The sequence below is a fragment of the Rhineura floridana genome, chromosome 8, assembly GCF_030035675.1.
Source record: "Rhineura floridana isolate rRhiFlo1 chromosome 8, rRhiFlo1.hap2, whole genome shotgun sequence".
Classification (NCBI taxonomy): Eukaryota; Metazoa; Chordata; class Lepidosauria; order Squamata; family Rhineuridae; genus Rhineura; species Rhineura floridana.
In genome coordinates this window covers 113,750,259-113,775,477 of record NC_084487.1, presented here as the reverse complement: position 1 = coordinate 113,775,477, position 25,219 = coordinate 113,750,259, and the positions used below count along the sequence as shown (strand labels likewise).

General features: G+C 38.9%; 1 protein-coding gene across 17 annotated transcripts in view; it reads left to right on the top strand.

Moving 5' to 3' along the window:
• Positions 1-25,219, top strand: part of MAGI2 (membrane associated guanylate kinase, WW and PDZ domain containing 2) — a 1,014,264-nt gene that overhangs the window by 58,376 nt on the left and 930,669 nt on the right. The gene's annotated exons all lie outside the window — the stretch shown is intronic.

Below are 25,219 nucleotides of genomic sequence, written 5' to 3'. Positions count from 1 at the left end.
TGGTAGACATGGGTGAAGGGAGAAAGCAAGAACCTTTGACCCTGTGCATTTACAAGAAGAGACCCGGCCTTGCCAGTAACAATATAGTGAGTGCTTTAAAAGAGTAAAGGGTAACAAGGTAGATATTTTTTAAGATCACTGTAAGTTACCTCTTTATTTCACACTTTAGCAATAAGCACCCAATCCTGGTGGTGACAGTACCTGCAGTCAGCCCAAATAATAGAAAGAAGAGGTGCTGTGCTGATCTTGTTTTAGCAGGGACGAAGCAACATTATTAAGACAGATGATATAGTTCAGATGGTCTGATTTACTTTGAAATTTTAGTGAAGTTTCCAATAGGAAATCATTTTCTTTTGCTTCTGTTTCTGTGAATATGTGAAGTACAGCAACACTTTGCAAAACTTACACTAAAAAAACCTCCAAAAATAATTGCGGAATAATGGCACTGACTATTCTGCAGAATAGTCTCCAGTGGACATCAGGAGTGACTCAGTTTGCACAAGACAAAACAGTGGGAGGTGAAATATATTCTAGCAAAATTCTAGGTGTGCTTTAATGTTTTTAATTGACCATGCCCATCTTGCCTTAAATGAAGCGGTTTAAACATAGCAAGCTGAAAACATGCATCCTCTTTTTTTTCAACAGCTAGAGTCATTGCTGAAGTAGCAACATGTTGCAATCAGTCTGATCTTACATCAAACTACAGTTTCAGATTCAACTGTTAATGCATCCAAAATAGAAACAGAACATAACCTCCAATTTGAAACACAAAAGGCTGTCTTCACCAACATATGACATTGACCAATAAAAAGGCTTTGAAATTAATAAAAATAAATTTGACACAGATTTCTAGGATGAATAAGGAGGGAAATAAAAGAGATTAGAAGATATTAGATTCTCTGTAGAAACATTAGTAACAGGAAAGAAGCAAAGTAAGAAGAACACCAACAAACATACAAAAATATAATTCTCCATCTTTGGAGATGGCAGGTTTTACTACCACTCACCATATGCTCAGAGGCACATGTTACCAAATTCTTCCAAGCTACAAAGGAAGTGGACTGGACTGTGAAAGACCAACCCAAATTGTCTTTGCATTTTGACCAATTTGTAGGGCAGTCCAATATCTCAGAAAGGTCAGGTCTCTTGCTCCCCTGGTGCATTCACTATAGCTGCCTAATTTCCCTGCTTTTTAAAGTTTGATAGAAATATATGTGGGCTATAGGTACATTCTTAAACTGCAAGGTTTTTTGCCTATTAGTGAATATGCTCTCCTAAGTACTCATATGTTGGCACAGCAGGTCCTAGGATTAGGCCATAAGCATGGTGCATACTTTTATAATTAAATAATAAAAATAATAAAAAAGAAAACATAATGCTATTTGTGGCAATACTTTTTCTTGTAGCAATTCGTTTTTTTGAAGAATTCTTCTTCTTCAGTGTGCCTTAATAAAAGTGATATTTTAATTGCATTTGCCAAATTCACTACGTAAATCTGAAATATTACACTGCTGTACCTTGTTTATGTCCCATTGACACAAAAGCAGTGGGTCTTGCTTCTCAGTAGACATGTATAGGATTGCACTGTAATTGTCAGTTGTTGCAGAACTTGATATTCTAACTAAACGTACAAAGACAACACTACTTAATGTTGTTTGACATTGTTGTTGGCTGTCCCACTAGTATTGTCATTGAGGAATAACCTGCTGGAGAATTTCCAAAATGTCTTGTACTAGTGATTCATTATTCATTAAAGAAGCCAACCTAAACTGTATTTCTTGAATAATCTAGCCTAATGTTTCTATGTACTTACCATTACTAGTGTCATGTGTTTTATTGATCGTAATTGTAGGTATATGCTTGTACGATAAGTAAGAGAGTTGGTCTAAAATAAAATGCAAACACAGTATGCTTGAATACCTAAAAAACTATAGCTTACAGCAGTATTTATTAAACTTCTGACAGTTGAGGGACACTTTTTTCCTAATGTGAAACTGGATACACATATCCCTCTTACATGAGAAAAAGAATATATCATTAGAGTGTAAAGGACTAAGAATTGTCTCCCACTCCAAAGATTGGGTGTGTACATCTGTTTGAGTAGGGATGTTGAATAATCAACAGGGGAACACACTGATAGACCAAGATAAAATAAAAAGAAGATGGAAGCAATATACTGAAGAACTATATAAGAGATGCAAGGATGACAGATTCATTCATGGAGGAACCGTATGATGAAGAACCAGAAATTTTAGAAAGTGAGGTGAAAGCTGTTCTTAAAATACTTGGAAGAAACAAATCACCAGGAATAGATCTGGCATACCAATAGAGTTGTCACTAGCTATTGAGACTGAATCTGTCCAAATTTTGACAAAAGTTTGTCAAGAAATATGGAAATTAAAACAATGGCCCACAGACTAGATGCGTTCAATATACAGCCCAATTCCAAAGAAAGGGGATCCCAGGGAATGCAGTAATTATTGAACTATTATTTATTTATTTATTGCATTTGTATACCGCCCCATAGCTGAAGCTCTCTGGGCAGTTTACAACAATTAAAAACATGAAAAATAAATATACAAATTTAAAAACACATTTTTTAAAGAGCAATTTAAAAACACATAGTAAAATGCCTGGGAGAAGAGGAAAGTCTTGACCTGGTGCTGAAAAGATAACAGTGTTGGTGCCAGGCGCACCTTGTCAAACAGATCATTCCATAATTTGGGGGCCACCACTGAGAAGGCCCTCTCCCTTGTTGCCAGACTCCCAGCTTCCTTCGGAGTAGGCACCTGGAGGAGGGCCTTGGATGTTGAGCGTAGTGTACGGGTGGGTTCATGTCGGGAGAGGAGTTCCATCCAGTATTGTGGTCCTAAGCCATGTAAGGCTTCATAGGTTAAAACCAGCACCTGGAATTGAGCTCAGAAACATACAGGCAGCTAATGCAAGTGGGCCAGAATCGGTTTTATATGTTCGAACCATCTGGTCCCTGTTACGAATCTGACCACTGCATTTTGCATAAGCTGCAGTTTCTGAACCGTCTTCAAAGGCAGCCCCGCATAGAGTGCATTGCACTAATCTAACTTGGAGGTTACCAGAGCATGGACAACTGAAGCCAGGTTATCCCTGTCCAGAGAGGGGCGTAGCTGGGCCACCAACCGAAGATGGTAGAAGGCACTTTGTGCCACCGAGGCTACCTGAGCCTCAAGTGACAGAGATGGTTCTAGGAGAACCCCCAAGCTTAGAACCTGCTCCTTCAGGGGGAGTGCAACCCCATCCAGGACAGGTTGGACATCCACCATCCATTCAGAAGAACCACCCACTAGCAGCATCTCATTCTTGTCTGGATTGAGCCTCATGCAGTCCACTGTCACAGCCAGGCACTGGTTCAGCACATTGACAGCCTCAGCTGAAGAAGATGAAAAGGAGAAATAGAGCTGTGTGTCAGCATACTGATGGCAACACACTCCAAAGCTCTGGATGACCACACCCATGTAGATGTTCAACAGCCTGGGGGACAGACCTGACCCCTGCAGAACCCCATACTGGAGAGTCCAGGGTGCTGAGCAATGTTCCCCAAGCACCACCTTCTGGAGCCGACCTGCCAAGTAGGAGCGGAACCACAGCCATGCAGTCCCACTCCCAACTCAGCCAGTCTTCCCAGAAGGATACCATGGTCGATGGCATTGAAAGCCACTGAGAGATCAAGGAGAATCAACAGAGTCACACTCCCCCTGTCTCTCTCCCGACAGAGGTCATCATATAGGGCGACCAAGGCTGTTTCCATGCCAAAACACGACTGAAATGGATCCAGATAATCAGTCTCATCCAAGAGTGTCTGGAGCTGGCCTGCCACCACTCGTTCAAGGACCTTGCCCAGGAATGGAACATTTGCTACTGGCCTATAGTTATTAAGATTTTCTGGGTCCAGGGAGGGTCTCTTCAGGAGTGGTCTCACTACCGCCTCTTTCAGGCAGCGCGGGACCACCCCCTCTTGCAGAGATGCATTAATCACTTCCCTGGCCCAGCCGGCTGTTCCATCCCTGCTAGCTTTTCTTATTCAGAAAAGGCAAGGATCCAGCACAGAAATGGTTGCACAAACCTATCCAAGCACCTTGTCAACGTCCTCAAGCTGTACCAACTGAAACTCATCCAAGAAATCGGGACAAGGCTGTGCCCTGGATACCCCACTTGATTCACGTGCTATAACACTTGGAGTCTAAGTCCTGGCGGATGCTAAAGATTTTATCCTGCAAGTGCCTAGCAAATTAATTACAGCAGGCCTCAGACGGTTCTACCATGTCCTTGGGGCCAGTGTGTAATAGGCTCCGTACAATTCTGAAGAGCTCCACTGGGCAGCACATTGATAATTTGATAGTGGCAGCAAAATATTGGGTTTTGTATATCAAATATTAAATAAAATATTTACTAGAATATAATAAATAAATTAAATATGTATAACAATTTTATATGTAAATCCATTATCATAATCAACAGTTGATAGGTTTAACAATATAATCTTATCATATGGTGAAGCTGTTATATTCAATATATTTTTTCATAAATCTGGTCAATGGAAGCCGTTTCCTTCTAAAATATTCCTTTCCTCCCCTGCTATTGTGCAGTTGAATGAGGTCTGTAAGTTTATGCATTTTGTCACTTTCTAAACTTTAACTAGCCATTCTTTAATCATAGGTGGTGTTTATTTTTAGGGTACTGACATACAAATGGCAACTAATAAATTCCATACCAGTTCTTTGGATTTTGTCATCCAAATAACCCAACAAAATTGTTAACAGGTTAAAAGGTATAACATAGTAGGCTGTTAATCTGCTCACTTTATTAATGGACAAGACCACCAAATATGCATCATATTGAGCATCCACATCTCCAGCATTTATCTTCGCATCCATTGTAAACTCAATCTATAAGCTGTCAGATACCACTGAATGTGACATGATTTTCTCTAATATTTACACATGGAGATTTTGCCAGACCTTGATTATAAATGTGCCATTTCTGCTGAGTAATTTCTCTGTCCACAACTTTCTAACACTTTGTATAATTTCTTAGCTGTCAGTAAGGGAGCCATTGTGAGGTTATATCTGATGGGGATTTTTATATACAAACAATAAGCAAAATATATTCTTTTATAATGCTATAAAAGTTTATAGTATAATAGTTTAGTAGCTAGCTAGAAACTTTTTCTTTTTGGAGCTGCCTTCCCTGACTGTGCTGGCATGTATGGTACAGCTCGAACTCTAGAAGATAACACAGAACACTGTAGCGAACATCACTGTGCTGTCCAAGACGTAGGAAGGATTGCATTAACTGGAATGTTTAGCTCATAGTGAAAATGTGCTGGTATGTGAAGTACTGAACATTGCCAAATTGATTAGAACATAATGCAATACCCATGCAATACCTATGCACTGTCTATGTCTATGTAATACCTATTCAGTACTGATGTGTAAACTCCTGATTCGTTAATCCTAAATCTTTGTCCTGGAATGTGAAAAAACCCAGGCAAGCAGTGCCATGGTACAGCTGTCCACCAACATCATGGGAGACTGATCGTGTACACATAACCAATAAAGGCCTAACTTTGCTGCAAGCTTGTGTCTTCAATTTCAGCTAGGATCCCTGGTCCAACAAATCCCAGAATTCCCTGTCATATCTCTCCTGTTACATATGTCACACTGTAGTTTGCAGAACCACCCACAACTCCAACATATTCCCATTCTAACAGCATTTATCTGGAATTCTAAAAAACAAAAAAATCAGTGTAGTTTTGAAATGTTGTTAAAATCAGTGCAGTTTTGAAAGGATCAGTACGCCATCTTGATTCAAAATTGTGTCCAGCTGTATCCAAACAGATGAAAATCTGCTCCTTAATCTCAGGAACCATCTTGCAAAATGTGGTTAGAATATTTTAAAACGGGTTGCTAACCTTTTTCAAGTTTTGCGGTAGTGCTAGGGCTGACATGGGGTCATGACATAACACAAAATTTAGAGAGTCATCATGGTGAAGCTTTTCTCATCAATTTCAATGTGTCTACTCTGAGTAGGACTTAGTTGAATACAACCCATGGATGCCACAAGAGGCATGACACAACACAAAAATAGACAGTACAGTCATGGTGAAGCTTTTCCCATATTTATATTTTCATTCTAGAAAGGGCTTAACCTGTTGAACTTCTGTCTGCCATATATCTGTGAAAGGCACAAGAACCTTGTTTTTTCCAGTGCCAACCCTCAACCAAAGCCTATGCTGCCATCCTGTACCCACTTAGCTGGAAGTAAGCCCCATGAAACACAGATACTTATTTCTGAGTAGACATGTGCACCATTGTACTATGAGTTAACTATGCAGTGAATTCTTAATGAGTCCCTGGTCCTGCAAAGCAGGCGACATGGCTAGGCCCCTTTGCAAAGTTTTCACATTTGCCTTTTTGGGTGGGAGTGGATTCTTTAACATTCACCCACACTTTTTGTATAGTAGTATCTGCAGAAAATAATTTCAAGGCACTACCTGATCTCTGGTGAACCCAGCACAGGAAAAATGCATGCTGGTTGCCAGGGAAAAGGAAGGGCAAACTATGGAGATTCCAAGGACCAGGAAAAAAAGACAGAAACAGGAAAAGTACACTAAAAGGAAGGTCAAAACAGCAGCTCTTTAGGACCCCAGGTATTCCTATTGCCTGGTGTCCAAACAACTCACTTATCAATCACACTCTGACTTAGAATGCCCACATGCATTGTCTCAGCAAACCTTACAACATTGCAGATAGCAAGGCTGAGAGGGAGGAAAAAAAGTTGCTTCCTTAAAGCCACCTAGCAAACAGAGGGGATAGCTGAATTATTATTTATTTATTATATATTTATTTATTAGATTTATATCCCGCTCTTCCTCACAGTAGGAGCACAGGGCAGCAAACAAAAGCACTCTAAAATATCATAAACACAGACTTTAAACTATATTACAGCAAATCATCCTTAAAAACACATTTAATTTAAACAAACATCTTTAAAAACATCTTTTTTTAAAAAAAAAAGCTTTAAAATCATATTAGAAAACAATTCCAACACAGGCTCAGAATTGAAGACTTTCTGGTTCACAGCTCAGTCTCTTAGACTCATGCTGTTGAAGCTCTTATAAGCACAATTGTCTCTTGAACAGTGGTCCATTATTTAATAAGCATTCTAAAGGGATCATTTGTGTTGCCTTACAAATTTTGGGTTTTTTAAATTAATTTCTCTCTACTCCTTTGCAGATCTCTTACAAAGACCATCTATGTTTCTCAATCTAGGAGCAGACAGAACTGGGCAGTAGTTCAGTTAAGACTTCTCTTTTGCATGTGAGAGGATGAGCATTTTCTTTTACTAATATACAAGGAATCCTGCAACAATCTTAATACCCTGCCAGATTCCTATGAGGGTAGATAGTCTTTCAGGCCTTTCAACATATAACAATACTGAATTTGACTTATTAGGCAAAAGGTGTAGCGCGTATGCACACCTTTTCCAAGGTAGTAGCTGCCTTAAAGGGATGTAAAACAAGCATTACCCCAAGGAACCCTATTTCACCATTGTACTAGATTTCAGACATTTCTTAGAAATTAAATTCGATATTGTAAAAGGAATTTAGAAATGCAAAAGAATAGAACATTTGGTTTGCAAAACAAGAAAAAAATATATGTAAAACCAGTTTAGCTTTTAAACAGGAAGGAAGTTGATTGTAAGTTTGAAGTAAGGTGGCATGTACCTTAACTTTCATGTTTAAATGGGCTACTTAGTCATTTAGGCTCCCCTTGTTTTACCTGTAATCATAAATAAATCACATTTGGCGCCTCTGGGTATGAAGAGATGCAGATGTACTGGGCCAAATTCATCACAACCGCAAAGCCACTGAAGTTAGAATTTCACAATAAGTTTCTCTGCTGCATGCAATATTAATTATTCATAAAGATGTCTCCTTTGAAAGAAGGCAAAAAAGATACACTTCAAAGATACCTTATCTTCAGAGAGTTGTCGTAATAATCCTGCTGATCTTTAAAATGTATTCTGGCACTAGTATCATAACTGCTGCATTGGAACTGCTGGCTCAATGAGAAAAACTCTGGCTCTTTTGTGTCGCTTTGAAGATAGCATTCTCTCTCTCAGGATGTACTGTCAAAAGTTTCAAGAGATGGAGTGTTGTAGTTTTGACTGATTCCATCCATGGTCTCTAACTTCAGAATCCTTTGGGTTATTCTTTATTAATCTAAGAAAAATAATACCTTTGGCTAGTCATGGTATTTGAATTGTTAAGATAGTTTGTCCACTAAGCTTCCAGTTCCAAAGGCATACTCAATCGTACAAATGACCTCAGGTGATGTTTTTAATGCCAAATAATATTCTCTGCATTTAGATGAATTCTGTGTGCTCAGGTAAAATTCTAGCAGAAACTGTGCGTTTGTCTTACATCTCACTTTGCCTAGCTTGCATTTGATGTATTCACCTATTATTTTTATTTTTATTTATTACCCGCCGTTCTCCCTGAGGTCCCAGGGTGGGTTGCAACACTTTAAAATACATCATTTAAAAATAATTAAAACATATTAAAATCACAAACATCACAAAAAGTAGGGCAGGTCCTAAAAATGTATTGTCCCACATTTCTTTTGCTCTTGGAGCTGGCAGCTGCAGTCCAGCAACTTGTTGAAGAGCAACCATAGGTAAATATTCTAAACATGTTTCAATGGGCTACAGATTTCAGTCCTATAGCCAGACTTCCTTGTTAGGTTGGACAGCCACATTCCTAGGAGGGGCATTGGGGGGGTGCATAGTGCCAACCAATCCCCCTTCGCACTCACTGGTGGAGATGATGGTGTGAGGCCAGAAGGGAAAGGCAGGGACTGTTCCCCTCACAATGTGTTAACTTACCTTACAGGCTATGTAAAGGTCAATTTAACAGAAAATTTAGTATGAACATCAGGAATTAAATGACTGGCATATTTTTTGTTTCATAAGAAAAAAGAATGTTAAGGATACAGTGAACAAGGGGATACCAAAAGGTGTTAACTCCTCCGTGAGGGTCCCCCCTTCTAGTCTTGTTCCTGACCTTTAGATTTGCCTTCCTATTGGGTAATCAGGGGAAAACATTTTAACTGGTTGTTACATAAAGAACTAACTAAGCAATTGTAAATTGGAAACTAACTTTGGGAAGCAGTTGGATTTATTTATTTTTTTACTGGTTGCTACGTTGAATTTTTTGCCCAGGAACCCTGAAAAGGCCTCATGTTCAGCTGCACACATTGGGAAAATCAGAAATTAGGTGTGAGTTACAGCCAAGGTGGCCAGCCAGCCAGCTAACTTTAGTGTGCACAGCAGTGTGTCTATTCCTCAAGGGCTACTTTCACCCTTTTTTATTCATGCCATCAAGTACGCAAGAAAAAGAAGAAAAAATAGCTATTATAATTGTATACTGAGTTCTTTAAAAATGTAATGGGTGAGATCACTTGTAATTTATCTCATTATTTTACCATTTAGCAATAAGCACCCAATCCTGCTCTACTCATCATAATAATTGCAGAATAAACAAACTCTTACTTCTTTCTGCAAACTGGTTCTCTGTTGCTGACTGTGTAGAGAATACAACTGAAACTGAAATTGAAAAGCAGAGCAAAGGAAAATCGAGTCTAGCCCTTATACAAAGAGCTAATATTGTAGTCATTCTATTTTAATCTCTTTTCTTTCCTTTCTTTCAATATTGATGTCATACTGACTAACTTTGCAATCATCTTTCCTAGAAAATAGACGCTTCTTCAGTTCTCCTCATTAGTGATGCCTTCTGGTATAGATTGTTGTGGATGATTAGAGATTTGTAACACAAGAGGTTATTCGTTAGCTGCTCCAGTATAAGAACCTGACAGAAAATCATTCAAATTTAACAATTGTTTTACCATCTAAATAAAATGAGCATTTTATTTTGTTTCAAATACATTTGTTTGCCATGCATTTTGTTTAAACATTAATCATTTTAGCAAATTCTTTCTAGGATTTTAACATTTTCCCCTACAATCCACTTTCTTTTATTGTAGATCCAGTTTTATTTATTGAATTTATATCCTGACCTTCCTCTCGAAGGAGCCCAGGACGGCCAACACATCAGTTTAAAACATTCTACAAGCAATTATAGATAAGTAAATAAAAATAAAAAGTTTGCTTCTCCACATGGTCCAGTGAATTTTTTCAGGCTCTCTCTACCTCTCTTCTTGTGCTACATTTCCTTATTAAAATAGTTCATATGGATGACCAAACTATCCTGAGATAAGCTCTCTTTATTGTTGAGTCATTTGTTTATCTATATCAGTATCACCCTGTCAAGTGATAAGGAGGGTTTTACGATACAATAGCTGTAAATTATTTCTCCTCTTATTTCTGCTACTACCCTGTTTGTAGCCATTATACGTCCATACTGACTTTCTCACCCTGGAATAGCTTGATTACATGTATCGTCTTACTGATGAGAATTTTACTGCACACCAACTGCCAAAGTATAGTAGAATGATCACTTGATCGATACTGCCTTCATTGAATGCCGTATTTTAACTCTTTGTTATAAACTGTACAAATTTGATCAACCTCTTGAAAGTAGCTAAAAGGGACATTTATTGGGTATGTGAACATTGCTGGGTTTAAAAAATAGTGTTTACAGTATAAAATACTGGAGTTTTTTAATTAGCTGGTCCAGCATAACATACACTAGGGCTGGGTGATGTAACCATAAGGGAAAATAGACTGCGGGGGAAATGGGATAGATGATCATGAGTATTTGCCATATTTTGGTGTGTGTAATTAACACAATTTATCATTTGCCATCCTGCCTTTGGTGGATGTTTCCTTTATTGCATATCATAAAAGCAAGTATCCATTTCTTTAATTTGAAGATTTCAAAAGCACAGCTGATTTGCACTAAGAAAGTACTGAAAAGTCTATGTTGTGAAAGGGATACTCACATAGTTTAACTAATGTGTCTTTGGGCCTTGATATTTCAATCCTGTTGCTTCCCCAGTACTCCTTAGTCCTCTGTAGCTTGTCCCAATGCTGCTCTGCCCTTGTGTGACATGAGAAGGCCAAAGAACCTCTGTCCAGAAAAATGAATGCTTGGGATATGCTGGATCTGTCCATTGCAAAACATGTAGTGTTGGAGCTGCATCATGTTTGGCTGTATATTTCATTGATATAAGTGGGGATAATATACTTCTAATGAGCTGTGTTGCAGCTCCAATCTTGTGAGTTGATTCAGCAGCAAATAGGTTTTCCCAGAACAAAGGTGTGCTTGTTTATTTACACTTTTATCCCACAGTTCTGACAACGAACTGATGGCAGCATGTGTGGGCCCTCCATTTCATTGTCATGACAACCCTTTGAGCGGTCCAGGTGATGCTACAAATTTCATTGCTTAGGCGGAATTTGAACCTGGATCTCTGTGGTCCATATCTGACAAATTATTCACTATACCACATTAGCTGTTCAACTGTAGTGCATCAGATGGAAGATGAAATGGAACAAGGATAGAAAAGCTCAATTTTTTTCCTGTATGAGTTAAGACAAACGTTCTGCATAGTATAGGTATGCATGTCACCAGCATTATTCTGTGTTAGCCTGTATACAGGGGAAGTATTATTTATTTATTTATTATTAGATTTATATATCGCCCTTCCTCCCAGCAGGAGCCCAGAGTGGCAGTGTTCTATTCTGGGGGTCTGATTGAGTTCGCAGTCAATTGGTTGCTCCAAACTTATTTCCATGCTGCTGCTGTTCTCCCTTACCTGTGTAACCATGAGGGCTTTGCTTCTTAGAATTCCAGCAAAAATCTCCAGGATATAGAATGGCCTTAAGGGTACTTGAAGGGAGAGTCTGATTATAAGGTAAATGGGTCATCAACTATAAATCTGTGACTGGGAACTCCCCCCGCCCGTGATGATTGGAGATCATCCCAGAGCTGATCTTAGCACAATATGGTTGAGTGGCAACTGCAAGATGTGTTGCTATATTTCTTAGGTTTAGCTAGTAAACACAATGGGCAGTTGGCAGAGGGATAAAAAAAGTTATGAGGGCAAGGTAAATAAGTATTAAAGGGCAGGAACCAGGAGAAACATACTGTAGGTGGGTTGCAGAGCTGGGGCTTCTCCAGGCTCCTGAACATTGTATGACAAGTTGTGGGCCCTTGTTCACAGCTCTGCATACTGAGTATATTAGCTCTGATGATGAAGGGGGAGAGGAAAATATCAAACCTAAATAGAAATGGAAATGACTTTTTTTTTTAAAAAAAAGTATGTCATCAGATTTTATGAAGAGAGGTTAAGTATTTATTGACCTATTTACTACATCTTTATCCTGCCTTTTCTGCAAGGAGTTCAAGGCAATATATCCTCCAGCTTATCCTCACACCAATGTAGATTAGGCTAAGAGATAGTGACTCGCCTAAGGTCACACAGTGGGCTTTATGACTGAGAGTTAAAGGTCTGAACCTGGGTCTCCCTGGCCCTTGTCTAGGTCGCACTTCTACTAAAATCTCATGAAGATGTATCAAATCAGTGTTTCAGAGCTGAGTTGTTGCTTTAAACCCATTAAACTTCATAAACATAAGGGATTAAATCCACTGGTGCTAGTGTACCTGTGCTAGTACAAGGATGAGGAACCTGTGGGTCTCCAGATGTTGCTCAACTACAACTCCCATCAACCCTCACAATCGCCCATGCTGGTTGGGGATGATGGGAGTTGTAGTCCAACAGCATCTGGAGAGCCCAATCCTTGTGCTAGTAAAAAGTGCTTCTGCTTGTACAACGTGACACACACTAATTTCACCAATTCTCCCAACCAAGTTATAGCCCTCTATTCCCTGAGTTCAGTTTATTGTGCAACAGCCAACCAGGCTTTTTGCATGCATACCAAAAGAGAGAAATACAGGGGAAGCATTAAAACAATAAGTACAAAAAAACAGTAATTCATGATTATAATATATAACAATACTGCTGAAATTAATAATTATTAAATTAGCTCTCGGTATTATTATCCAAAGGAGTAAAAGTTTTTCTCCTCACTAAAGCTAATTTAACACACTTAGCAGCCCGATATGACATATAGTAGTCAGTTCCTGCTAATAAAAGCACAATTCTGTTTGTCAAAGTATTATTACTGATATTAGCAAGAAGGTAATATCAAATACGAGTATAATGAGCATTCTAGAAAAAAAAATGAGTCAAATCCTCCATCTTCCCACAACCAGCAGGACAGCATCTGTTCAAATTAAGATGGCTTTAAAGCGACCCTTAACCTCCGTCAACTGTAGGGTGTTTAAAATGGGAACGGACTGCCTTCCAGTTGATCCTGACTTATGCCGACCCTATGAATAGGGTTTTCATGGTAAGTGGTATTCAGAGGGGGTTTACCATTGCCTCCCTCTGAGGCTGAGAGGCAGTGACTAGCCCAAGGTCACCCAGTGAGCTTCATGGTTGTGTGGGGATTTGAACCCTGGTCTCCCAGGTCATAGTCCAGCACCTTAAGGGCATTTGGGCAAGTGAAAATTAAATATGGGGGCAATGTCACAGGATGAATTGCAAAGTTTTTATATAATGTATTGGAGAGACAGTTGGGCACTAATGTGGTGGTAGCCTGGAAGTCTACATCAGCTAAGCTCCTTGTGAGTTCCAAACAGGCATCACTATAATCCTTTGTCATCAGATTACCCACAGAAAAACCCAATTTAGAGATTATCCAATTAATTTTAGAAGCCCGTGATTCTTGCCCCTTGTCCTTGTATGTCATTATGATAAGAGGAGAATTCTGTTGAAAAATTATCTTTAGCCAGAAGTAAACAGTGGCTTTCTGGGCTAAAGTTTTCACTGAAGAGCAGGCTGACTCCATATGTATGACAACTTAGAAGTAGATCTAGGGACATGCAGAACACTTGTTAGAAATTTATGTTGTTCCGATTCCAGAGCTGAAGCATCTTAACATACCCATATAACAGTGCTACACAACAGTTGAATTAACAGCTTAGATTTATAAAGCTCAAGAAGGGGCATTGCTCGTCTGCCTCCTAATTTGGCCATATAGCAAAAGATGGCTCTGGCAGTGGCAGTGGCTCTTGATTCAGCAGCATTCAAATGGGTGGACCAGGGTCCAGAATTTTGAAATGTCACACCCAGGTAATGATAAGAATTAACTTGCTCTAGTCAATGGTTGTCTTCTCCTCCTGAAAACCATTATTTTAGTTCTGGAATAGTTGACATACAGAAGTTCCTTAACACAATATGCACCCAGAGCTCACAAGAGTCTACACGTTTCCACTTGTGTGTATGAAAACATGAAATGTGTATGAAAGAAGGATTACATCATCAGCATACTGTAAGATGGAAAATCCTTATGTCTCAAATGAGGAAGAAAAACCTCCACTCTTGATAGAGACGGAACTATATTATTAAGATACAAATTAAATAAGAAGGATGCTAATAAGGGATCTGGGATAGGTTAATAGGTTAAGAGACAACCCCTGGCTGTTATTCTGACACCTAACCTAGAATTATTATACAGTCCCTGGATTCTGCTTAGTAGTCTGTAGCCTATATTAAAAAGGGCCAACTTAGGTCAAAGGCTGGGTTGGGATAGAGAATCAAAGACTGTCAGGAAGTCTATAAAGACTGTGTAGAGCGAGTGGTATGGACAACGTGTGTATTTCATCATGAAGTGCCCCAATAGAAAACAATGATCAATTGTAGATCTTTAGAGGCAAAAGCCGTCTTGTTCCTCAACCAAAAGATTTTCTGAAGCCACCCAACTTTCGAGCTTATCTAAGAGATGCCTCATGTAAAATTTACTAACCTAATCTAATAGACTTATTGGTCGGTAATTCTTCAGGTTGGTTCTTGAACCTTTCTTATGGATAGAGACCACAATCGCCATAGACCAGTTATCAGGGAAGTTCCCAGTTCTATGTAAACAGGGCAGCTAATGCTAGTATCCACCAGTCAGTATGCTCTATCAAAAGATCAGAAGGAATCCTGTTCATCCCTGGAGCTTTCCCCCTTTTTAACTTTTTAATTAGTGATAAAATAACATCATAGGTAACTGGAGGTCAGTCTTGTATTGCTGCATCATCCACCATGGGAAAAAATAATCCAGCTGCTCCATCATCGAAGAGGGAGTGGAAATGCCTCTCCAATTTGTTCGCAGAGATGGTATTATCAGTGCAAGGATCTCCAGCCCACGTTGTTGATAAAATGATATGCCACAATTTAGTCCTATTGTTACGTGCAAAAGACAATTCCATCTCAGATCATTGTGTTAAAAAATACTTGGGCTTCTTCCTTTGAATCTGTTTTTTGTAGAATGTATGCAGTTCTAAAAAAGAGTGTGCTAAAAGGACCACATTGTTGTTCTTAAGAATTTGATGCTGCCTTTGTGTCTCCTTTTTAGTTTGTCTGCATTCATTGTCGAACCATGGGTTAGGATTCCTTGATCCACATTTTCTTTCGTGTACTTCTCAAAGCAGAAGATGTTGTAGTGCAGAAATTATCTGAGAACAGCAATCAAATACTTCAGCCTTGTCTCTTGAATTTAATAGAGTATCTCTCAATGTGGACAAATTGCTCAGAGTAAAGCAGGGTATCTAGATCTTCCAAATTCACATTTGGTCATTTGATGCAGTATTTAGTCTGCTGAGCTGATGACTGGATACAAGGGGCCCTGAGCGGTCTTGACCTCTCCAGGACTTGCCGCCTGAAGAACAATTGGCTGGTGATCACAGGTTAGAAAGGAATGCACTTTAAAGTGTAGTGCTGGTGTGCTAGTTAATAAAGGTATATAGACTCCCATCAGATCTTCTGAAAAGGCACCATTCAGGAGTACTAGACCAGCCTGAAAAATTATTTGTATAAATAATTTCCCTTGCATGTTGATTTTGTGGTCCTTAGATTGTCTCTCTGTAGTCAAGTTCAGAACAGTTAGACTAAAACACTATATGGCTTTCCTTGGTATCAGACATCTTTTTAAGTAAAAACTGCTTGTTACTAATTCATTCTGTTATACAGCACAGATAGATACATCATGAACCCTGATTTTAAAATAAGCCTTTTTAATCTTCTTTTAATTAAAATAGAGAATCTGTAAAATACAAAGCTATGTGAATTTATTTAATTCTTGACAGAATTAACATTTTGCCTTTTGGCAAATTAATTGCAAGTTTCCAGAAAGGAAACATTTATCTTTTTCATGAGCTGTTTCTCAAAATCTAGGCAAAAACACAATGTAAGGATGCAATCCTAAGCATTTTCACACATAATAAATCACACTGAAATCAATGTTTTTTACTGCTGAGTAAACATGGTGAGGATCAGGAAATATGTTCCAATAAACATTTTAAAGTTTTCTTCCATCAGTTGTCTGTAATCTCATCAATCCTCAGTAGTCATTAGGATCTAGGCAGGAAAATGAGTACTTTTGAGGATCAAAATACATTTCTAGAAATATGAAATGGCTGGACTTAACAAGACTACTGAAGATGGAAGATGGAAAATGGAACTAATAGGGATAATAGAACAATGGCTACTGAATTTACTGAACCTATCAGATTCTGATGTGATGGATTAATTGAAATGTTTATTTTGACTATGGTTATGACAACAAGATTATCATAATTAGTAATGAGATGGATTAATCGATATGCTTATCTGGAAAAAAAAATTGATAGATATATTTCTTAAAGAATTGAAACCTCTCTTTGACTTTTTGTGGAAAGAATAAAGTAATGTTTATGAGATTTGATGATTAAGTAAGATAACTACTGGAGGAAAGTGATTTTATGATATGACTTAAGAGACAGGATTGTTATATATTATAGACTTATAACTGATTTGATCTTTGACAAATGGGAAGTCAATATTTTACTCTTTATTTTTTATTTTTGTTTTTTTTTTCTTTTTTTCTTTTTGTTTGACTATTTTTGATTTTGTTTTTTGTCTTTGAATGTTTTATGATTTTGTCTTGTATGTTTTATGAAAATCTGAATAAAAATTATTGAAAAAAAAAAAAAGAAATATGAAATGGCACAGCACTTCTTGGACTGTACTAATTTACACTGTAAACTGGGGGTCACATCTTTGAAGCCCATTCCCCATGGAAAAATAACAACCTTGCTATACATGAAAAGGAAGCAATTCTTTCCCAGCAGCCGTGGAGCAGGAGTAGGTCCATAGGTAGGCACACATTGTAAGTAAGTTAAGCACTAATGTATGCCTTAAAAAGTGGCAAATACAAGCAAAACTCTTCCATTCTCTGGCAAGAATGCTCCATTATGATTAATACCCCTTTCCTTATTTTTTTTTTTTTTGCTTGTCTAGATTTTTTTTTTGCTTTACTGCATGTTATCTAGTTTTAAAGACACAATCAGGGAAGGAGACTTTTTTCCTTCTGCAGCAAGGCTTTCCCCCATACACTGACGGTCCTGCCCTATCCATTTTGTCTGAACAATTGATGCACTAAGGGCACAGACTTGGTACTTGAATAAAGGGTGTACTAATGGGAGGGGTGTGAGGGCGGAATATGCTACTATTGTTCCTAGAAAAGAAAGTTGTCTGCATACAGGTTAAGATATATAATTACTTGGATGATGAACTTACTATTCTTGAAATGGAGGCTTTCCTTTTTTTCTTTGGCTCTGATTTTCATGTTAACTAGTTGGCATGCTAAAAAATACTTCTCCTAAAACACTTCCACAAACAGCCTGATGTTTTTCAGGACATACCACTGACTCTTGTTCCTTTTCTGCCCATAGAAATGTATAGTTTCTCTTTTACTTGATAAAATTGGACACATACAAACCAAGACAGAAGCTTCATTTTACTTCATGGGTTTTAAAAAATGGTGGTTAATTGATTACATTGGGGAAATGCTAAATGGTTCAGCAAACTTCTTTAACTAAATTTCAGTATAGATTTCTAGTTTTATTTGCCAAGTGATACTGTAGATTCCATGTTAGCAGAAGCAGCGAATGTAGATTGATGAAAGATGCCATTACTATTGACAAAGGTATTGTCAGTTTTCTTCAGTATCTAAAGTGGAAGTGATTAATTGATTCAAAATCCTCGTACAGCTTTAAAATGCTTCATAAAGTGTGTACAATTCAAGAATAGAGTTGTTATTATTTGGCACATTGATGAAATGATTTCATATAAAAACCTAGATGTGAACTTGTTGAGCTTTTGGGGTGCAAAGAATATTTACACTTGGCATGATAGCAGTAATGTATATATATATATATATATATAATTTGCTTTAAAAAGAGTTCTAATCTGCCTTTTAGAACACAAAAGCCCTCACAAGATGGTATATACAATTAATAACATATGAAATAATTAGTTTCATAACAAAAGCTCTGCTGGGCCAGACCAGAGGTCTGTCTAGTCCAACATCCTATTCTCACAGTGGCCAAACAAATATCTGTGGGAACCCCACAAGCAAAATACGCAGATCCTTTAATATGAACAGAACAAATTAATTCAAAGCCCAGCAGTTTAAAAAATGCAAATTGAAATACAAATGTATTTACATTTTCTAAATATGGGGCCACCGCTAGTGAAAATTTGCTTCTGGTACCCATCAATTTATCATATTTCAGTGACAGGCTAGAGAGTAGGCCCTCAGACAGAGAACTTAATGCATGGGCTAGCTTGTATGAATGTGGGCAGATAGCCAGGTCATAAACCATTTAGGCCTTTAAAGGCTAAAACCAGCACTTTAAGTTGGGCCCAGAAACAAACAGGCAGCCAATATAAATGGTACAGAATCAGTGTAATGTGTTCTACTGTAATACTGTATGTTCTACTGTCCTGTTCCAGTCCTAAGAAGGAGCCCACAGGGTGCAACAAGGCTGGTCAGTTTTTGCAGTACTAAGGTGAGCTTCTAGTGAACATCTGGATTTAACAAGGGTTAGAAATTAACTGAGGTCTTTTGAGCCTCTGCCTTGTCCACCTCTCCATTCCATGTATTGGAAAGTTAGAATTTCTTAAGGGCCATCTCTCTGAGTTGAAGGCAGCCACTTCTCTTATGCTCCATGGCCTTCCACTTGATCTGTTACCTGTTCTGTTGGACTAGTAAAGTAGTGTGGCATCCCATCTTTAGGCAAGATGCCCATGAGGGTCGAGTTCTGATTCTGTAAGCCATAGTGTTATGAGATCTCATTCAGTGGATTCCTGCCTGCCAGCCTCAGAGAGCCTCTGATCACCAGCATCAATCTCAGAGCCAAGAATATGGTCCAGCTCCTCAGCAAATGTCACTGTAGCCCCTGGTCACTGCTGGATTTTGGGATTATGACATCTGCTTGCTTGGCTTTCTCAAATAACCTTCCTGTTGCATTCAGTACCAGTTTACCTTTCTAACCCATCTTTAAAGGCTGCCCCATGTAGAGTGAATTACAGTAATCAGCCTGAAGCAACCAGAGCACGAGCCACAGAGGTGTCTTTCTCCAAATAGAGCCTCAGTTAGTGAATCAGTCAAAGCTGGTAAAAATCACTCCTGACCACCAGTGCTACTTGCATCTGCATTGAGAGTGCTGAGTCCAAGACCAACCCTAAACTGTGCAACTTCATTTTTAGGAGAAATGCAACCCTCTCCAAGACAGGCTACAAACACACCTCTATCAAGATCAACAGATTTCCCAACCCACAAGCTCTCCATCTTGTCAGGATTTAACTGCAGTTTGCTTTGCCCTCATTTGTCCCAAAATTGCCTACAGATACCCACTCAGAATCCTCACCATCTTCTTGGCATTAGATGATAGAAAAGAATGGTAGAGCTGTGTGTCTGATTATATGGAAGCACAAACCTCCAGATGACTTCTCCCAACAGTTTTGTGTAGATGTGGAAAACCTTGGGGAACAAAGTAGAACCTTGAGACACTCCACAGATATCAGGCAAGATGTGGAACAGAAACCTAGCACCACCTTCTAGCACCACCTTTCAGGATAGTTGGAACTTCTAGGTCCATTACCTCAGAAAGTACTGGACCAACTGTAATTCTGTGCCTCCAAGTCTGATCTTGGAGAGATAATCTAGAAGGATACCATAGTCAATGGTACTGAAGCTGCTGAGAGGTCCAGGAGAACCAGCAGGGTCTCACTCCTCCTGTCTGTTCCCCAGTGTAAATCATTCATAGTACAATCAAGACAGTTTCTGCCCTGAACCCAGTCTGAAAAGCAGATTGGAAAGGATCTAAATAATCAGTGTCCTTCAGGACTGCCTGAAGCTGGCAAGTCACCAGTCAATCTAGGACCTTGCTCATTAATTGTAGATTTGAGACTAGGCAATAATTTTCCAGAGCCAACAGTTCTACATTCGGCTAATAGTGACTTCACCTCTGCCCCTTTCAGGATAGTTGGAACTATGCCACTCCTTAATTGTTTGCTCAATCTGCTGTCCATCTAGAGAGCCCAGCCTGAACGTATTTTATTATTCAAGACTGGCAAGGTTCTAGTGAGCAAGTTGCCTCTTCTGTAACAGCCAATGGCTATACACAGATTTGAATAAACTGAACTAATAACTGAACTAGTGAGCAAGTGGCTGGTCTCAGTCCTCCCGGTAATATGCACGTAATAAGTATGCAGTCTAACCTAAATAAAATTCCATCCATTTCAGTAAGAACAAATTAATTATGTGCTTAACTTTCCTGTTGATTTCCCCTCAAAAAATCCTGTTAGGTCATAGGATTAGAAAAAACCTGCAATCCTGTGCACACCTGCTTGGTAGTAAATTCCATTATAAACATACATACAAGGCTACAAGGCCATGTTCCTATTACTCTGGAAGGAGGGCCTATTGATCTCAGTGAAATAAGGTATGAACATTAAAGCTGGAGTAGTATACACACTTGCCTGAGAGTTCATTATATTAAATTTAGCGTGACTTACTTCTAAGTAGAAATGCACAGGCTAGTGTTCCATCTAATAGCCACAGTAGTATAAAAAGACCACCTGTCAAACTGCTACACCCCACCCCCTTTGAGTTTGATTGATGATGTCGGCAGATATCCTGGCCAGGAAATCCCACACTGGAAGTTCTGGTCCCCCGATGATTTCACCGGATATCCTGCCCCCCAGAAGCCCCAACCCCAGATGTCCCACCCTGGAAATGGAAGCCATGTGACCCCCTTGTGAGCATGTGGCCCTGCACTGGACCAAAGGGTGCATTTTTTACTCAAAATAGGGTCCTGGATTGGTCCTATAGGGGCATGTGACCCCTCTACGAGCACGTGGTCTCCAGGGGACCAATCTGAAGAGGTTTAAGGCCCTTAGGTCAAAATAGGGTGCCAGAAATGGACCCCAAAGAGGTCCATTTCCACCCCCTCTTCAGATTGGCCCTATAGGGGCATGTGACCCCTCTACAAGCATGTGGTCTCCAGGGAACCAATCTGAAGAGTTTTATTTACTTTTGGCATTAAAGCCAGACTGCTGAGACTGAGTAGCTCACCCCCTGTAAGACCAGACTTAATTTAATCACTCAGGTGTTCCATTGGAGGAGTCAAGTCTTTAGAGCTTTATTTTAAAAAAAAGACAAAAAAGACACTGTTTCCAAACAGATCATTTTATTCAGAGGTTTCATTGAAAGATGTAAAACTTTTATAACTTCTGTTTTTAATAACACAATGTGATTTACATATTGGTGGTCAGTGTCTCTTAGTATCTTTTCAACAACTTGAACAGACTTCTGGGAACAACCTACTTTGGTCACCAAATTTAAGATTTCATCAACACTTTCTTGTGTTAGAACAAGACAATTCAGAATTAAGCTGTTAAGATAACAACTTTTAAACACTTTTAAAACAGATTTTCCCACATATAATTCTCAACTTTCTACAGAGGACAGACTTTGTCCAGGCCAGGCATTCATGTGATGCTTGCATGGGAGCTTGAATTATGCAACCTATACATGTATCATACATATTTTGCATTAAACAGTGCTTCTGGTATGGTATAGACTGCTGCTCTGACAATGCATTTCATTGCTGCCCTCCGTTTTCTTGGCAAACTATTGTCTGTTTCATTGGTTTGAATGCCAAGAATGCTTCTAAAGATGAAATGGCTGGGCTGATTTGTTGTCAGATCTGCAGAATCCTAAAAAGATTTAGGGGGAAAAAAATCAAACACAGACCTTTCTTTGTTTTTATACTACACCTTGAAAATAATCACCCCACAAACCAGTATTTGAATGTTTCCTATTGATGCCATCTTCCACAGGGATGTTGGTGATGGTTGGGAAATAGCTTCAGCAGAGTTTTCAGTTACTGAAGATCCCTAGAAAAGTAAGGGCATGTTTTAACATTTTCCCTTCTTTTATTTCGCAGCTCTCCAATCAAGTAGTTTCCAAATAAAAGCTTACCTGCATTACAGCGTTATCTGTTGAAATTGCCTCCAACATGTTCCACATTTGGCTGATCTCATTCTCTTCCTATTTTAGTAGTTTAGTTGGTGAAAAACATTCATCTTCATCAGAACTTGTGCTAATAAAGGGCTTTTGAGGGTTAGGTCTCTCTACCTGTGGCAGTGTAGTTAATTCAGTAGGACTCAAAGGGGCGCTGACTGCTTCCATGTTCAGTCCTCAGAACGTGCCTGGACATGCAAAATGCACTCCTGTGGCAGGTCTGGCTGTCCCCTTTCCTGATTGGTTAGGGCTTCAAAACCTCACCCTATTGGTCTGTGATTGGGTGAAATAGCTGTAGAGGGGTCACTTGTCCCTATTGGGCCAGTGTGGAGAGGGGGTGGAAATGGACCCCTTTAGGGTCCATTTCTGGCACCCTATTTTGACCTCAGGGGCTTAAGCCCCATCAGATTGGTCCCCTGAGGACCACATGCTCATAAAGGGGTCACATGCCCCTACAGGACCAATCCAGGACCTTATTTTGAGTAAATAAATGCACCCTTTGGTCTAGTGGGTGGCCACATGCTCATGGGGAGTCACATGGCTTCTGTTTCTGGGGTGGGACATCTAGGGTTGGGGCAGGATATCCGGTGAAGTCATTGGGGGAGCAGAACTTCCGGTGTGGGATTTCCGGTGTGGGATTTCTGGGGCAGGATATCCACTGACACCATCAATCAAACACAAAAGGGGCAGGGCATAGCAGTTTGACATGAGGTGGTCTTTTTATACTACTAGCAACCTATAGGGTATTGGCATTGCATTCAGTTAATTTAATTAATTTAATATAGTTCTATTGAATAAAATGTATTAATTTAATAGATTTAAAACTTTTACGTAATGATCTGTTTTTCAGAGTAAAAACCCTCACAAAGTGGATGACAACCTTAAAGTTTTAAATAAATTTATTTACTTTATTTAAGGCATTTATACTGCTTAATCATTAGCATTTCTAAGCAGTGTACATAAAAATAAACCATACAGAGAATAAAACAATAAAAATCATTATAAATCTAAATAGTACCTTAAAATGTCTTCTGGAATAAGAAGTCTTTGTCATGCCCTTGAAGTTCATCAAAGAGGATGCTTGTCTAATCTCAGTTTGGAGGGAACTCTACAGGCTTGGACCCACAATGCTGAGCACATAGCTTCTACTATGATGGACTACCAACAGAGACCCCCCCCCCCCTCAAAGATGCCACCCTGGTCCCTTACTGGTATGAAGGGCGGGATATAAATCTAATAAATAAATAAATAAAAAACAAAATATTTCAGTGATTCGGCAGGAACACAAGGAATCAGCTGGTCATTAAGACACCCTGCACCCAATTTGTTAAGGGCCTTATAAATTAATACAAGACATTTAACCTCATCTGGTAACGTGGGCAGCCAGTGCAAGCTTTTAACCACCAAAGTTATGTGCTGGTGGTAGTCTGGCCACAGCATTTTGCATTAGCTGGAGCTTTCAGACCAGGCACTAGGGTACCCCCACACAGAGCACATTGCAATAATTATGTCTTGAAGGTACCAACGCATGAGTCACCATGTCCAAGCTATTCCTTTCCAAGAACTGCCATAGTTGGTGCACAAGCCATAGCTCATAGTAGGCACTCCTTGCCACTGAGGCTATGTGAGCCTCAAACGACAAAAATAGATTCAGGAGCATCCCCAAACTATGAACCCGTTCTTTCAGAGGGAGAGTAACCCCATTCAGGACAGGCAAATGACAAATCTCCTGGGCACAGGAACCACCCATCCACCTACAGTGCCTCCACCTTTCCTCAGTTCAAGCTCAGTTTATTAGCCTTCATTCATCTCACACTGCATCCAGACAACATTCCAGACAATTTTTCATTCATTTTTCCAGTGAAGTATCTCTTCAGAATATTTTGTACTGGGAAAACATTACTATATCACAAATGTCACCTGTCATAAATATCTGGACCAGATCTTCTTATTCCCTGTTGTAGATTTTTGTACAGAGCTGTGCAATAAATCTGAAAAAGCTCTATCATAGCAGCTCTCATGGGGAAAACTAATATCTGGACTCACTAAACTATTTTATATTTGGAGCTTTATTTATTTCAAGATATACTGGATTTTTCCCAAATGTTTAATATGCTTAAGATTTTGATTTTTATATGATCATCATTTATTCCTCTTAGTTTCATGTCCTTAATTGAATTTTATTGGTGTGCCAATAACTGTACATGTGGCATTATGGGCTACATATTTTTATGCCAGAAATTCTGTTAGAGTGATTTTGTTAACATACAATTCAAATGCATATTTATAATATTTTGCAGCAGAGATGCTTCATTCTGTTCTTTGTCTTTTGCTTAGTAAGAAAATGTGATTATTAGAGTGGTGGTGGTTGTTTCATCAGGAAAAGACTGTCCTAATCTCCCCAGTGTGAAATTGCTTATGAGTACTATTCTGTACTTCACTGTCACCTTTAGAAATACTCAGGCTATACTTAATGAAATACAATAATTTATTTTACCTGTTCAGGAAACCTGACATGCAAAAGGCATTAAATAATTCTGTAAAATATTCCTGACATTGTAACTTTGGACTGATCTTCAGAGTAAATACTTCTAAAAGCCTTTGTTGCTAAGGTGTCAAAGGAATACAAGGGAAATCTATCATAAGTGTTGCTGCAATAATGTTGACATATTGTAAATATAGCTGATTGACACAATAATGTTTTCATAGTTCTAATCAGTATTTAGCTTTTCAGGCTTGGCTCCAACAATACCCAAGTGTG